Here is a 15,953-nt window from a genome sequence, read left to right as displayed (position 1 = left end):
AAAAAAGAATAAAAAGAACCAATGAATTTTTCTAATGCAAATCTAACATTGCTCTTTTCCCACATATTTTATTTGTAGTTCAACCAAAATCAAAATGTTATGTGCAACTGTCTCATAAATGCAAAGGTGAGAGTTGTCAGTGAAAATTTTAGGCATTCATATTCCTAGCTTAATTTGTGTTTCTTCTTAGGTAGGTGACATTAGATAGAGTACCTATCTATCTAATGTACCTATATGAGCCCCCCTCCCTTAACCTGTAATGGGGAGATAGCATTAGTAATCATCACAGGGTTTCAGTGCAAAATCATATAAAGCACATAAACACACTAGCACTTGTAAAACTTTAAATAATACGAGTACTGGTTATTGCTTCATCTTTTCCATTTCTGTCAATTAAAAGTATTTTGTGCTGACTGTTTTATGTCACATTGACATAAAAGCTATTGAGAGGAAGGAATCTCAATTGAGAAAATGCTTTTATAAAATCAAGCTGCAGACAAGCCTCAAGCACATGTTCATAATTCGTGATTAATGGGAGAAGGCCCAATGAGTTGGACCCCCCTGGTTTGTTGCTTTTACATCTTAAAATAAACCAGGTTGGTCAATCTATGAGGAATGAGACAGTAATTAGCACTCCTCCATGGCCTCTGGATCAACTCCTGACTACAGGTTTCTTCCATGTTTGAGTTCTTGCCCTGACTTACATGGATGTTAAACTGTGATATGGAAGTATAAGCCAAATAAACTCTTTCCTCCCCAACTTACGTTGGTCATGGTGTTTTCTCGTAGCAATTGTAACCATAGCTCAGACATATAAACAGACAGAAAGACAACTGGAGAAGAACACAATCCTGAAGAAAGCCAGTGCATATACTATATTTGTAACATAGCTGATTGGTTATCGTGCATCTAGCATAAATCTGAGGAGGAGATGACAGAAGTGAGAAAACCTCTCTTCAGGCTGGTTGTCTACTAGAATCCCTACAATACAATCTCTACCTTAATTATAATCTCTACCATAGGCTGTGTATAGTTAGCCATTACCATAACCACAACAGGAATAGAAAACAAAATATCTGTATGGTTCCACCTGAATTATTTGAAAAGACACCATTACCAGAAAAGTCTAATATTCCAAAACCTTAGCCAATACTTCCTTGTAATTTCTTCTGTTTGTGGTATCATACACTCTATAGGCAGAAAAACAGATTTGTAATTTTTCTTCTTGCTTTCTTTACCATATAATTTATTAGTCTTGCAATTATGAAAATGAAAAATGACCCAGTTTGGGGCCAAAGTTGATGACATATCCACAGCCATCTGCTTTTCCAAAAACAACAATAACATTATGCACTAGAAAAAAGATATTTGTAATAAAATGCAGAAAAATTTGGATATCTGCATGGATATCATTAACCCTTATCACTTATTGCAAAAGTACACTAAAAAATGGTTTTTCAACTTGAGAGATCTGAAACTGTTGGGGTAATCAGGGTAAGTACTTTAAAACATTGGCATAGACTTCATACTGGGTGGCATAGGTATTGTCTTAGTCAGGGTTTCTATTCCTGCACAAACATCATGACCAAGAAGCAAGTTGGGAAAGAAAGGATCTATTCAGCTTATACTTCTAGATTGCTGTTCATCACCAAAGGAAGTCAGGACTAGAACTAGCAGGTCAGTAAGCAGGAGCTCATACAGAGGCCATGGAAGGGATGTTACTGAGTTGCTTGCTTCCCCTGGCTTGCTCAACTTTCTTATAGAACCTAGAACTATCAGCCCAAGGATAGCACCACCCACAATGGACCCTCCCATCCTTGATGACTAATTGAGAAAATGCCTTACATTTGGATCTCATGGAGGCATTTCCTCAAGGAAGTCTCCTTTCTCTGTAACACCTCCAGCTTTCATCAAGTTGACACACAAAATCAGCCAGTACGGGTCTGTAATCTCAACTTGGGAAGCTGAAAGAAGAGAAAAACAAGTTCAAGGCCAGCCTAAGAAAATTATTGATTCCTATCTAAACATTTTAAAGAAGAGTAATTGGGAACTGGAGATAGAGCTCAATCAATTATATGCTAGTTTTAATCCTTAGTAAAACACACACAGAGAGAGAGAGAGAGAGAGAGAGAGAGAGAGACAGAGACAGAGACAGAGACACAGAGAGACAGAGACACAGAGACACAGAGACAGAGACACAGAGACAGAGACACAGAGAGAAGACATAGGAATGAGCAAAGATATTTTGTAGAAGATTTATAAAACACAAGACACCAGAACATTATATAACAGAAGATATACAAATAGACAATTGTATATAACTGCCCATTTCCACAAATCATCGAAAATTAAAATCGAGGCCAAAATAAGATAAAACCTCAGCTAGAGACAAGAAGTATATAATGTAGAAATAAACATAGAAAATGCTTTGAGAATTGAGTATTGCAGCTGGGAATATAAACTATCATGCATCCGTTATGAAAACCAAAGGGGAGATTCCTGCTAGGAAAAATTAAAGTTGAACATCCCATATATTCTCCCATCCCATTAATATGTAAATGAAATAAAATATATATGGAATATTTTCATATACACAAAAGCTTCTATTTTCATTGCAACACTTATTATTCACAATAGACATAAATGGAAATAACCTAACTGACCATAAAGAACAGACAAAAGACATGTAATGCATATGCAAAATTAAGTACTATTCAATTACTGAAAGAGGGAAATACTGTTTTTAACTCCTCTAGTTTTATCCCAAGACCCATAGCAGGCCACTTGCAAAGGCCTGCTCTCCCACAACATGTACATTCCTTAGGTACTCCATTGAAACTTGTGGTGGACCCAGCTTTACTCTCTACCCACCTTTCCTTGTGTCATCTGCCTACACCAAGCAACAGTCTCTGACTGAGAATAAGGTAGGCAATTTTGTCTCTCTCCCCTGTCTTATAATTCCCCAGCCCTGTTGCATACAGCTGTCTTACCATACCTCCACTCCCTGTAGATTTCAAGATACCTCAAAAAGGATTCAGCCATCCTCCTTCACATTGTTTAAGCCACAGAAACCTCTGTCTGGTCCCACAGTGCCATACTGGTTTGGAACTCAGGTAGATGGTTTTTGCTCTTATTCTTGTCCTGAATTACAACCACTTGTGTCTCATTCCCAGCCCAGTAGCAGTCTGCTTACAGAATCATGTCCTCCAATCACTCTTCTACTTCATAGGAGACTCTGCGAAACCTTCAAATTATCCCATTTTTCCTCCTTGCTCATGACCATCTCAACCCTCCCTCTAGCCTGTCCTCATTCCTTTTTGAAAAACCTAGATATCTAGAAATAATTTCCAACCAGGACTCCCAGTGGCCATGCCTGGCAGGGACTCAAGAGGTTCAATCATATCTTGCTTGCCATCATCCATTACAATCTTTGTCTTCAACCCTGTAACATCTTGATAATAGGTGCCACTCCTTCCATTTCAATATCACTCAGTGTTTAATATAAGTCTTTGGTCAGACCCAGGGTTCCTCTAGCCTTTTCTTCCCCATATCTCAAGATAATACTTCATCTTCTGCCACCAATTTTACAGGTATCCCCTTCTCACACTAGATGTAAACAGGATCCCCTTAGTACTTTCTTTGAGCCCCTTTTAGCCTTTTCTCATAGTCTACTTTTATCCCTCTCTACAACTCACTGACCTGGACAAGCATGTCCTACCATGCAGCCCAGAGCCACTATACAGTTCTTCAAAGACATAGAAAGAGCAATTCTCAAATTTATCTGGAAAGGCAAAAAAAACCCAGAAGAGCAAAAACAATTCTCAACAATAAAAAATGACTGGGGGAATCACCATCCCTGACCTCAAGCTCTACTACAGAGCAATAGTGATAAAAACTACATGGTATTGGTACAGAGACATACAAGTTGATCAATGGAATAGAATCGAAGACCCAGAAATAAAACCACACACTTACGCACATTTGATCTTTGACAAAGAAGCCAAAAATATACAATGACAAAAAAGAAAACATCTTCAATAAATGGTGCTGGTCTATCTGGATTTCTGTATGTAGAAAAATGAAAATAGGCCTATATTTATCACCATGCACAAAGCTCAAGTCCAAGTGGGTCAAGGACTTCAACATAAAACCAGATACACTGAATCTAATGAAAAAGAAAGTGGGAAAGAGCCTTGAACTCATTGGCACAGGGGGAAATTTCCTAAACAGAACTCCAATGGATCATGCTCTAAGATCAAGAATTCATAAATGGTACCTCATGAAACTGAGAAGCTTCTGTAAGACAAAGGACATAGTCAATAAGACAAAATGACATCCTACAAATTGGGAAAAATAATCTTCACTAACTCCACATCTGATAGAGGGCTAATATCCAAAATATATAAAGAACTCAAGCTTACCACCAAAAAACCAAACAACCAAATAAAAAAAAATGGGGTCTAAAACTAAACCAAGAATTCACAATAGAGGAATCTTAAATGGCTGAGAAGCACCTAAGAAATGTTCAAAGTCCTTAGTGATCAGAGAAATGCAAATCAAAATGACCCTGGGAAGTGAGAGACTCTGGAGACTCAAAGGGGGGGAACCTTAGATGAAAGGCCCTACAGTGGAGAGAGGAAACTTACTCATTCCACCGTACACCAGTCAGAATGGCTATGATCAAAACCTCAGATGACAACACATATTGGCAAAGATGTGGCGAAAGAGGAACACTCCTCCATTGCTGGTGGGATTGCAAACTGGTACAACCACTCTGGAAATCAGTCTGGAGATTCATCAGAAAATTGGAAATAGACCTACCTAATGATACAGAAATACCACTCTTGGGAATATACCTCAAAGATGCCCCACCATGCCACAGGGACAAATGTTACACTATGTTTACAGCCTTATTTGTGATAGCCAGAAGCTGGAAACAACCCACCTGTCCCATGACAGAATAATGGATACAGAAAATGTGATTCATTTACACAAAATGTGATTCATTTACACAATGGAATACTACTCAGCTATTAAGAACAAGAACAGGGACATCTTCAGTTTTGCAGGCAAATGGATGGAACTAGAAAATGTTATCCTGAGTGAGGTAACTCAGACCCAAAAGGACATGCATGGTACTTTCTCATTAATGAGTGGATATTAGCAAAAAAAAATGTACAGAATACCCAAGATACAATCCATAGAACTCAGAAAGGTCAATAAGAAGCTGAAGGGCCCAAGTGAGGATGCCTCAGTTCCACTTGGGAGGAAGAAGAAAGCAACCACAAGGGGGATGGGGAGGGGAACATGATCTGGTATTGGATCGAGGAAAAGAACTGAAGCCCTGAGGGCCAGCAAAAAGAATGGAAACAGGTGACCTCAGGAGGAAGGAGAATGGGAGGACCCTCTAGTATGTACCAGAGATGTGCAAAGTGAGAGACTCTTGGGACTCAAAGGAGGAACCCTAGATGAAAGGCCCTACAGTGGGAAGAGGAAACTTACTGAATGCACCTCCAGCAGAAATACATGGCATCAAGTAAGGGATGGGGTTGCTATCCCTCAGCCAAAGTTCTGACCCGTAAGTCTTCCCATTTGAAAGAAATGCAGGAATGAAAATGGAGAAGACCCTGAGGAAAAGAAGGTCCAGCAACAGGCCCAAAGTGGGTTCCAGCTCAAGGGGAGGCCCCAAGTCCTGACACCATTACTGAAACTATAGGGCATTCACAAAAAGGGACCTACTATGACTGCTCTCCAAAAGACACAACAAACAGCTGAAAGAATCAGATGCAGATATGTGCACCCAACCAACGAAGAGAAGCTGCTGGCCCCTCTGGTTGAATTAGGAAAAAGCTGGAGGAAGCTGAGGAGGAGGGTGATCCTGTAGAAGGACCAGCAGTCTCAATTGACCTGGACCCCTGAGATATCTTAGACACTGGATCACCAGTCTGGCAGCATATACAAGCTGAGATGAGGCCCCCAACAAATATACAGCAGAGGACACCCAGGTCTGGGTTCAGTCAGAGAAGATGCACCTAACCATCAAGAGACTGGAGGCCCCAGTTAGTTTAGATGTCTGGTGGTGTGGGTAGGCTGAGAAAATCCTTGTGGAGATGGGGAGTCGGGGAGTGCGGGGGTTCATGGTAGAGGTATGGGATGTGTAAACCTCGGGGGTAGACCAGGAATGGAATAAAATCTGGAGTGTAAAATCAATATATATATATATATATATATATTATATATATGTACAAATCTCTTAATGAAGTCTGTGAAAACACAAATAAATGGTAGAATAAAATAATGAAACCCATTCAGGATGTGCAAGCAGAAGTAATATCAGTAAAGCTAGTACAAACAAATAAAAAATAAATCTGGAAATGAAAAAATTAGGAGGTAAAATCAAAAATGTCAGAGATGAGCCTGGAAAAGATGATCTCGGGCATTTTAGAAAAGATAGAATAAATGGATACTTTATTCAAAGAAAATGTTAAATCTAGAAAAAAAAATCCAGCAACAAAACTTTCAGAAAAACTGGCACACTCTATAAGCACCAAATCTATGAGAAACAGAAATAGAAGAAGGAGAAGAAATTAAGGTTAAAAGCATTGAAAATATTTATCAAAATCATTGAAGCAAACTTTACTAACCAAAAGAAGGAGGTGCCTGTCAAACACATTAGAATAACACGACTTTTCAATAAAACTGGATAGATGTCCTACAAATTCTGTTTGTCACGTATGTATGCCCAGATTATTATAGGATGCAAAGTTAACAATAAAAATTGGGGAGAATAAAATCATAATAAAACTAAATTTAAGCAGTATTTATTCACAAATCCAGCCCTACAGAATGTACTAAAAGGAAAACTTCAATCTGAAATAGTTAACCACACTGAAGAAAACACAGTGAATAAATAAACCCAGACCAGCAAATCAAAAGAGAGTGGGGGAATCCACACTATAACAGCACAATAGCAGAAATCAATAAATACCACTTATTGGTAACTCTCAACATTAATGGTCTCAAATTTCCAATAAAGAGACATAAAATAGCAGGTTGAAATAGAAAACAGGATCCATTTTTCAGCTACATTCAATAAGAACAACTTAATGTCAAGGACAAACATTACCTTGGTGTAAAAGAATAAAAAAAAAAAAGGTTATTCCAATCAAATAGACCTAAGAAACAGGCAACTATATCAGTTTATATATATAAAACCAAATAAACTTCTAACTAAAACTAATCCAAAGAAATAGGAACAGAGACTATACATATAATCATCAAAGGAAAAAAAATCCATCATGAGTACATGGCAATTCTTAAAATCTATGCACCAAACACAAAGATACCCAAGTTCATAAAAACAAATCAAACTTACAAACAAAACTACCATGGTTAAATTACATATTGCTCCCCCCACAGTGATACTGGAAGTCTTCAATACCACATTCTTATTAATAAACAGGGAATTCAGATGAAAAGTAAAGGGCAAAATGCTGATGTTAAATGACATCATAAATCAAATGAACATATGAGATAATAACAGAATATTTTATCTAAACACAAAACAATATACCTCCCTCTTTGCAGGCCATGAAGCTTTCTCAAAAACAGAAAACATACGTGAACAAAAAGCCATTCTCAAAAAATAAAAGTAAATTCAAATATTAGCCTGTATCCTGTCTCACCACCATATATTAAAACTGTCAATCAAGAACAACAGAAACAAAGGAAAGTTTATAACTCATGGGTATTATGAACTTAACTAATGAATGAAAAATGGGTTAAGACATAAATTCAGAAGTTTTTAAAAAAATATTAAAATAGAATCTAAATAAAAACCCAACATATCCCATACAACTCAGAATATTGCTAGAATGTAAAAGTGACTTCCATTGGCCTGAAGTAGAGAGACTTACCACTGAATTAGCTCACTCTTTCTAGTGTTTTTTCTGAACTGTTGCTGGCTGGTTCAATTCAGCTATTCTGGACCAAACGGCTCTCCTACCTGATTGATTCAATTTGGCTTCTCTCAGCTTCTCACTGAATTTCTCTGCTTGGCTTCAAACAACTCAAGCAATTTGTTCTAATCATTTGGCTCCTTACTCTCTGTGTTTCAACTGCCTCTTCGGCACAAACTGAATGGGACTGAACTGCACTCCACTGCACTCCCTCCTATGCTGACTGACTCCCAACTCACTGACAGCATTAAACTCAACTCCACCCAATTGAACTGACTGAACTGAATGCTGGTATTAAAGGCAATTAGACCTCCATTATTATACAAATGAGAAATGGACAGAGAAAGAAATTAGCGAAAAAACACCCTTCAAAATAGCCATGAATAATATAAAATATCTTGGTATAATTCCAACCAAGCATGTGAAAGAAAGATCTCTATGACAAGAATGTCAAGGTCCTGAAGAAAGAAATTAAAGATATCAAAATATGGGAAAATGTTCCATGCTCAAGGATCAGTAGGATTAACAGTGAAAATGGCATCTTAACCATGTTTATTACCCTACCCAAAACTGAAGTCCAATAGAATCAAAGACATCAACATGAAACTGGATACACTAGATCTCTTGGAAGAAAAAGTGGAAAATAGCCTTGAACACATTGGTACAGGAGACAACTTCCTGAACACAACACCAATGTCTCAGGTTGGGTGGATGGTTGGGGGAACACCCTCATAAAAGAAGGGGGAAGAAGGATGGGATAGGAGGTGTATGGACTGTAAACGAAAAACAGAGATAATATTTGAAATGTAAATAAAATGTTATCCAATAATAAAAAAAATCAACAATTGACACACAGGACTTCAGGAAACTATAAAGCTCCTGTAAGGCAAAGGACCCTGGCAATAGAAAGAAAAACGCAACCTAGAAATTGGGAAAGGATCTTCACCAAACACTACAACTGACAGAAGACTAATATTCAAAATATACAAAGAACTCAAGAAGTTAGACTCCAGAGAGTCAAATAACCCTTTAAAATGGGATACAGAGTTAAATGAAGAACTCACAGCTGAGGAACATAGAATGGCTAAGAAGTACCTAAAGAAATGTTCAACGAAAACCGCAAATCCCGGCCTGCAGCAGCTCTCTGCTACCAAACCCTGTGGGAGAGAGACCTCACCGCCTGGTCAGGTGGGCACTCCTGAGGCTGCAGAGCCGAAGAGACCGCCAACACTGCCCACCCCTGCCCACATCCCTGGCCCAAGAGGAAAGTGTATACGGCCTCTGGGTTCTCATAGAGGAGGGCCCAAGAGCAGCAGGACCCCTGCGTCTGAGACACCGCCAGAACCTGAAGGGATCTACTGGATAAACAGTTCTCTGCACCCAGATCCCGTGGGAGGGAGAGCTAAACCTTCAGAGAGGCAGACACGACTGGGAAACCAGAAGAGACTGCACTCTGCACACATCTCTGACGCCAGAGGAAAACACCAAACGCTATCTGGAAGCCTGGTGCACGGAGGTTCCGGGAAACCGCAGCGAAGATCTTCCTGGTTGCTGCCGCCATGGAGAGCTCTTAGGCAGCACCCCACGAGCAAACTTGAGCCTCGGGACCACAGGTAAGACCAACTTTTCTGCTGCAAGTGACCTGCCTGGTGAACACCAGACACAGGCCCACAGGAACAGCTGAAGGCCTGTAGATAGGAAAAACTACACGCCCGAAAGCAGAACACTCTGTCCCCATAACTGGATGAAAGAAAACAGGAAAACAGGTCTACAGCACTCCTGACACATAGGCTTATAGGACAGTCTAGCCACTGTCAGAAATAGCAGAACAAAGTAACACTAGAGATAATCTGATGGCGAGAGGCAAGCACAGGAACCCAACCAACAGAAACCAAGACGACATGGCATCATCGGAGCCCAATTCTCTCACCAAGGCAAACACAGAATATCCAAACACAACAGAAAAGCAAGATCTAGTTTCAAAATCATATTTGATCAGGATGCTGGAGGACTTCAAGAAAGACGTGAAGAACTCCCTTAGGGAACAAGTAGAAGCCTACAGAGAGGAATCAAAAAAATCCCTGAAAGAATTACAGGAAATCACACATAAACAAGTAGAAGCCCATAGAGAGGAGACACAAAAATCCCTAAAAGAATTCCAGGAAATCAGAAATAAACAAGTAGAAGCCCATAGAGAGGAGTCACAAAAATCCCTGAAAGAATTCCAGGAAAACACAATCAAACAGTTGAAGGAATTAAAAATGGAAATAGAAGCAATCAAGAAAGAACACATGGAAACAACCCTGGATATAGAAAACCAAAGAAGAGACAAGGAGCTGTAGATACAAGCTTCACCAACAGAATACAAGAGATGGAAGAGAGAATCTCAGGAGCAGAAGATTCCATAGAAATAATGACTCAACTGTCAAAGATAATGTAAAGTGGAAAAAGCTACTGGTCCAAAACATACAGGAAATCCAGGACTTAATGAGAAGATCAAACCTAAGGATAATAGGTATAGAAGAGATTGAAGACTCCCAGCTCAAAGGACCAGTAAATATCTTCAACAAAATCATAGAAGAAAACTTCCCTAACCTAAAAAAAGAGATACCCATAGGCATACAAGAAGCCTACAGAACTCCAAATAGATTGGACCAGATAAGAAACACCTCCCATCACATAATAGTCAAAACACCAAGTGCACAAAATAAAGAAAGAATATTAAAAGCAGTAAGGGAAAAAGGTCAAGTAACATATAAAGGCAGATCTATCAGAATCACACCAGACTTTTCGCCAGAGACTCTGAAAGCCAGAAGATCCTGGACAGATGTCATACAGAACACAAATGCCAGCCCAGGTTACTGTATCCTGCAAAACTCTCAATTAACATAGATGGAGGAAACCAAGATATTCCATGACAAAACCAAATTTACACAATATCTTTCTACAAATCCAGCGCTACAAAGGATAATAAAAGGTAAAGCCCAACATAAGGAGGCAAGGTATACCCTAGAAGAAACAAGAAACTAATCGTCATGGCAACAAAACAAAGAGAAGAAAAGCAAACAAACATAACCTCACATCCAAATATGAATATAACAGGAAGCAATAATCACTATTCCTTAATATCTCTCAATGTCAATGGCCTCAACACCCCAATAAAAAGACATAGATTAACAAACTGGATACACAACTAGGAACCTGCATTCTGCTGCCTACAGGAAACACACCTCAGAGACAAAGACAGACACTACCTCAGAGTGAAAGGCTGGAAATCAACTTTCCAAGCAAATGGTCAGAAGAAGCAAGCTGGAGTAGCCATTCTAATATCAAATAAAATCAATCTTCAACTAAAAGTCATCAAAAAAGATGAGGAAGGACACTTCATATTCAACAAAGGAAAATCCACCAAGATGAACTCTCAATCCTAAATATCTATGCCCCAAATACAAGGACACCTGCATACGTAAAAGAAACCTTACTAAAGCTCAAAACACACATTGCACCTCACACAATAATAGTAGGAGACTTCAACACCCCACTCTCATCAATCGACAGATCATGGAAACAGAAATTAAACAGAGACGTAGACAGTCTAAGAGAAGTCATGAGCCAAATGGACTTAACAGATATTTATAGAACATTCTACCCTAAAGCAAAAGGATATAACTTCTTCTCAGATCCTCATGGTACTTTCTCCAAAATTGACCATATAATTGGTCAAAAAACGGGCCTCAACAGGTACAGAAAGATAGAAATAATCCCATGCGTTCTATCGGACCACGACAGCCTAAAACTGGTCTTCAATAACAATAAGGGAAGAATGCCCACATATACGTGGAAATTGAACAATGCTCTACTCAATGATAACCTGGTCAAGGAAGAAATAAAGAAAGAAATTAAAGATTTTTTAGAATTTAATGAAAATGAAGGTACAACATACCCAAACTTATGGGACACAATGAAAGCTGTCCTAAGAGGAAAACTCATAGCGCTGAGTGCCTGCAGAAAGAAACAGGAAAGAGCATATGTCAGCAGCTTGATAGCACACCTAAAATCTCTAGAACAAAAAGAAGCAAATACACCCAGGAGGAGTAGAAGGCAGGAAATAATCAAACTCAGAGCTGAAATCAACCAAGTAGAAACAAAAAGGACCATAGAAAGAATCAACAGAACCAAAAGTTGGTTCTTTGAGAAAATCAACAAGATAGATAAACCCTTAGCCAGACTAACGAGAGGACACAGAGAGTGTATCCAAATTAACAAAATCAGAAATGAAAAGGGAGACATAACTACAGATTCAGAGGAAATTCAAAAAATCATCAGATCTTACTATAAAAGCCTATATTCAACAAAACTTGAAAATCTGCAGGAAATGGAAAATTTCCTAGACAGATACCAGGTATCGAAGTTAAATCAGGAACAGATAAACCAGTTAAACAACCCCATAACTCCTAAGGAAATAGAAGCAGTCATTAAAGGTCTCCCAACCAAAAAGAGCCCAGGTCCAGACGGGTTTAGTGCAGAATTCTATCAAACCTTCATAGAAGACCTCGTACCAATATTATCCAAACTATTCCACAAAATTGAAACACATGGAGCGCTACCCAATTCCTTCTATGAAGCCACAATTACTCTTATACCTAAACCGCACAAAGACACAACAAAGAAAGAGAACTTCAAACTAATTTCCCTTATGAATATCGACGCAAAAATACTCAATAAAATTCTGACAAACCGAATCCAAGAGCACATCAAAACAATCATCCACCATGATCAAGTAGGCTTCATCCCAGGCATGCAGGGATGGTTTAATATATGGAAAACCATCAACGTGATCCATTATATAAACAAACTGAAAGAACAAAACCACATGATCATTTCATTAGATGCTGAGAAAGCATTTGACAAAATTGAACACCCCTTCATGATAAAAGTCCTGGAAAGAATAGGAATTTAAGGCCCATACCTAAATATAGTAAAAGCCATATACAGCAAACCAGTTGCTAACATTAAACTAAATGGAGAGAAACTTGAAGCAATCCCACTAAAATCAGGGACTAGAAAAGGCTGCCCACTCTCTCCCTACTTATTCAATATAGTTCTTGAAGTTCTAGCCAGAGCAATCAGACACCAACAGGAGGTCAACAAAATGGGGTTCAGATCGGAAAAGAAGAAGTCAAAATATCACTATTTGCAGATGATATGATAGTATATTTAAGTGATCCCAAAAGTTCCACCAGAGAACTACTAAACCTGATAAACAACTTCAGCAAAGTGGCTGGGTATAAAATTAACTCAAATAAATCAGTAGCCTTCCTCTACCCAAAAGAGAAACAAGCCAAGAAAGAAATTAGGGAAACGACACCCTTCATAATAGACCCAAATAATATAAAGTACCTTGGTGTGACTTTAACCAAGCAAGTAAAAATCTGTACAATAAGAACTTCAAGACTCTGAAGAAAGAAATTGAAGAAGTACTCAGAAGATGGAAACATCTCCCATGCCCATGGATTGGCAGGATTAATATAGTAAAAATGACCATTTTACCAAAAGCAATCTACAGATTCAATGCAATCCCTATCAAAATACCAATCCAATTCTTCAAAGAGTTAGACAGAACAATTTGCAAATTCATCTGGAATAACAAAAAACCCAGGATAGCTAAAACTATCCTCAACAATAAAAGGATTTCAGTGGGAATGACTATCCCTGAACTCAAGCAGAATTACAGAGCAATAGTGATAAAAAAAAAACTGCATGGTATTGGTACAGAGACAGACAGATCGACCAATGGAACAGAATTGAAGACCCAGAAATGAACCCACACACCTATGGGCACTTGATTTTTGACAAAGGAGTCAAAACCATCAAATGGAAAAAAGATACCATTTTCAGCAAATGGTGCTGGTTCAACTGGAGGTCAACATGTAGAAGAATGCAGATCGATCCATGCTTATCACCCTGTACAAAGCTTAAGTCCAAGGTGATCAAGGACCTCCACATCAAACCAGATGCACTCAAACTAATAGAAGAAAAACTAGGGAAGAAGCATCTGGAACACATGGACACTCGAAAAAATTTCCTGAACAAAACACCAATGGCTTATGCTCTAAGATCAAGAATCGACAAATGGGATCTCATAAAACTGCTTAGCTTCTGTAAGGCAAAGGACACTGTGGTTAGGACAAAATGGCAACCAACAGATTGGGAAAAGATCTTTACCAATCCTACAACAGATAGAGGCCTTATATACAAAATATACAAAGAACTCAAGAAGTTCGACTGCAGGGAGAAAAATAACCCTATTAAAAAATGGGGTTCACACTGAATTGATAATAGGACCCCCGTTGAAGGAATCAGAGAAAGAACTGGAAGAGCTTGAAGGGGCTCGAGACCCCATATGTACAACAATGCCAAGCAACCCGAGCTTCCAGGGACTAAGCCACTCCCTAAAGACTATACATGGACTGACCCTGGACTCTGACCTCATAGGTAGCAATGAATATCCTAGTAAGAGCACCAGAGGAAGGGGAAGCCCTGGGTCCTGCTAAGACTGAACCCCCAGTGAACTAGATTGTTGGGGGGAGGGCGAAAAGAGGGGCAAGATGGGGAGGGGAACACCCATAAAGAAGGATAGGGGGAGGGGGATGTTTGCCCGGAAACCAGGAAAGGGAATAACACTCGAAATGTATGTAAGAAATACTCAAGTTAATCAAAAAAAATGGGGTTCAGAGCTAAACAAAGAATTCACAGCTGAGGAATGCCGAATGGCTGAGAAACACCTAAAGAAATGTTCAACATCTTTAGTCATAAGGGAAATGCAAATCAAAACAACCCTGAGATTTCACCTCACACCAGTGAGAATGGCTAAGATCAAAAACTCAGGTGACAGCAGATGCTGGTGAGGATGTGGAGAAAGAGGAAAACTCCTCCATTGTTGGTGGGATTGCAGATTGGTACAACCATTCTGGAAATCAGTCTGGAGGTTCCTCAGAAAATTGGACATTGAACTGCCTGAGGATCCAGCTATACCTCTCTTTGGCATATACCCAAAAGATGCCCCAACATATAAAAAAGTCACGTGCTCCACTATGTTCATAGCAGCCTTATTTATAATATCCAGTAGCTGGAAAGAACCCAGATGCCCTTCAACAGAGGAATGGATACAGAAAATGTGGTACATCTACACAATGGAATATTACTCACCTATCAAAAACAATGACTTTATGAAATTCGTAGGCAAATGGTCGGAACTGGAAAATATCATCCTGAGTGAGGTAACCCAATCACAGAAAAACACACATGGTATGCACTCATTGATAAGTGCCTCTTAGCCCAAATGCTTGAATTACCCTAGATGCCTAGAACAAACGAAACTCAAGACGGATGATCAAAATGTGAATGCTTCCCTCCTTCTTTAAAAGGGAAACAAGAATACCCTTGGCAGGGAATAGAGAGGCAAAGATTAAAACAGACACAGAAGGAACACCCATTCAGAGCCTGCCCCACATGTGGCCCATGCATATACAACCATCCAATTAGACAAGATGGATGAAGCAAAGAAGTGAAGGCCGACAGGAGCCGGATGTAGATCGCTCCTGAGAGATACAGCCAGAATACAGCAAACACAGAGGCGTATGCCAGCAGCAAACCACTGAACTGAGAATAGGACCCCCACTGAAGGAATCAGAGAAAGAACTGGAAGAGCTTGAAGGGGCTTGAGACCCCATATGTACAACAATGCCAAGCAACCAGAGCTTCCAGGGACTAAGCCACTACCTAAAGACTATACATGGACTGACCCTGGACTCTGACCTCATAGATAGCAATGAATATCCTAGTAAGAGCATCAGTGGAAGGGGAAGCCCTGGGTCCTCCTAAGACTGAACCCCCAGTGAACTAGATTGTTGGGGGGAGGGTGGCAAGGGGGGGAGGGCGACAAGGGGGGCAAGATGGGGAGGGGAATACCCATAAAGAAGGGGAAGGGGGAGG

Source organism: Rattus norvegicus, chromosome X (genome assembly GCF_036323735.1).
Source record: "Rattus norvegicus strain BN/NHsdMcwi chromosome X, GRCr8, whole genome shotgun sequence".
In the NCBI taxonomy this organism is placed as follows: Eukaryota; Metazoa; Chordata; class Mammalia; order Rodentia; family Muridae; genus Rattus; species Rattus norvegicus.
The sequence above is the reverse complement of the archived record's forward strand: the minus strand, read 5'-3'. Positions refer to the sequence as shown.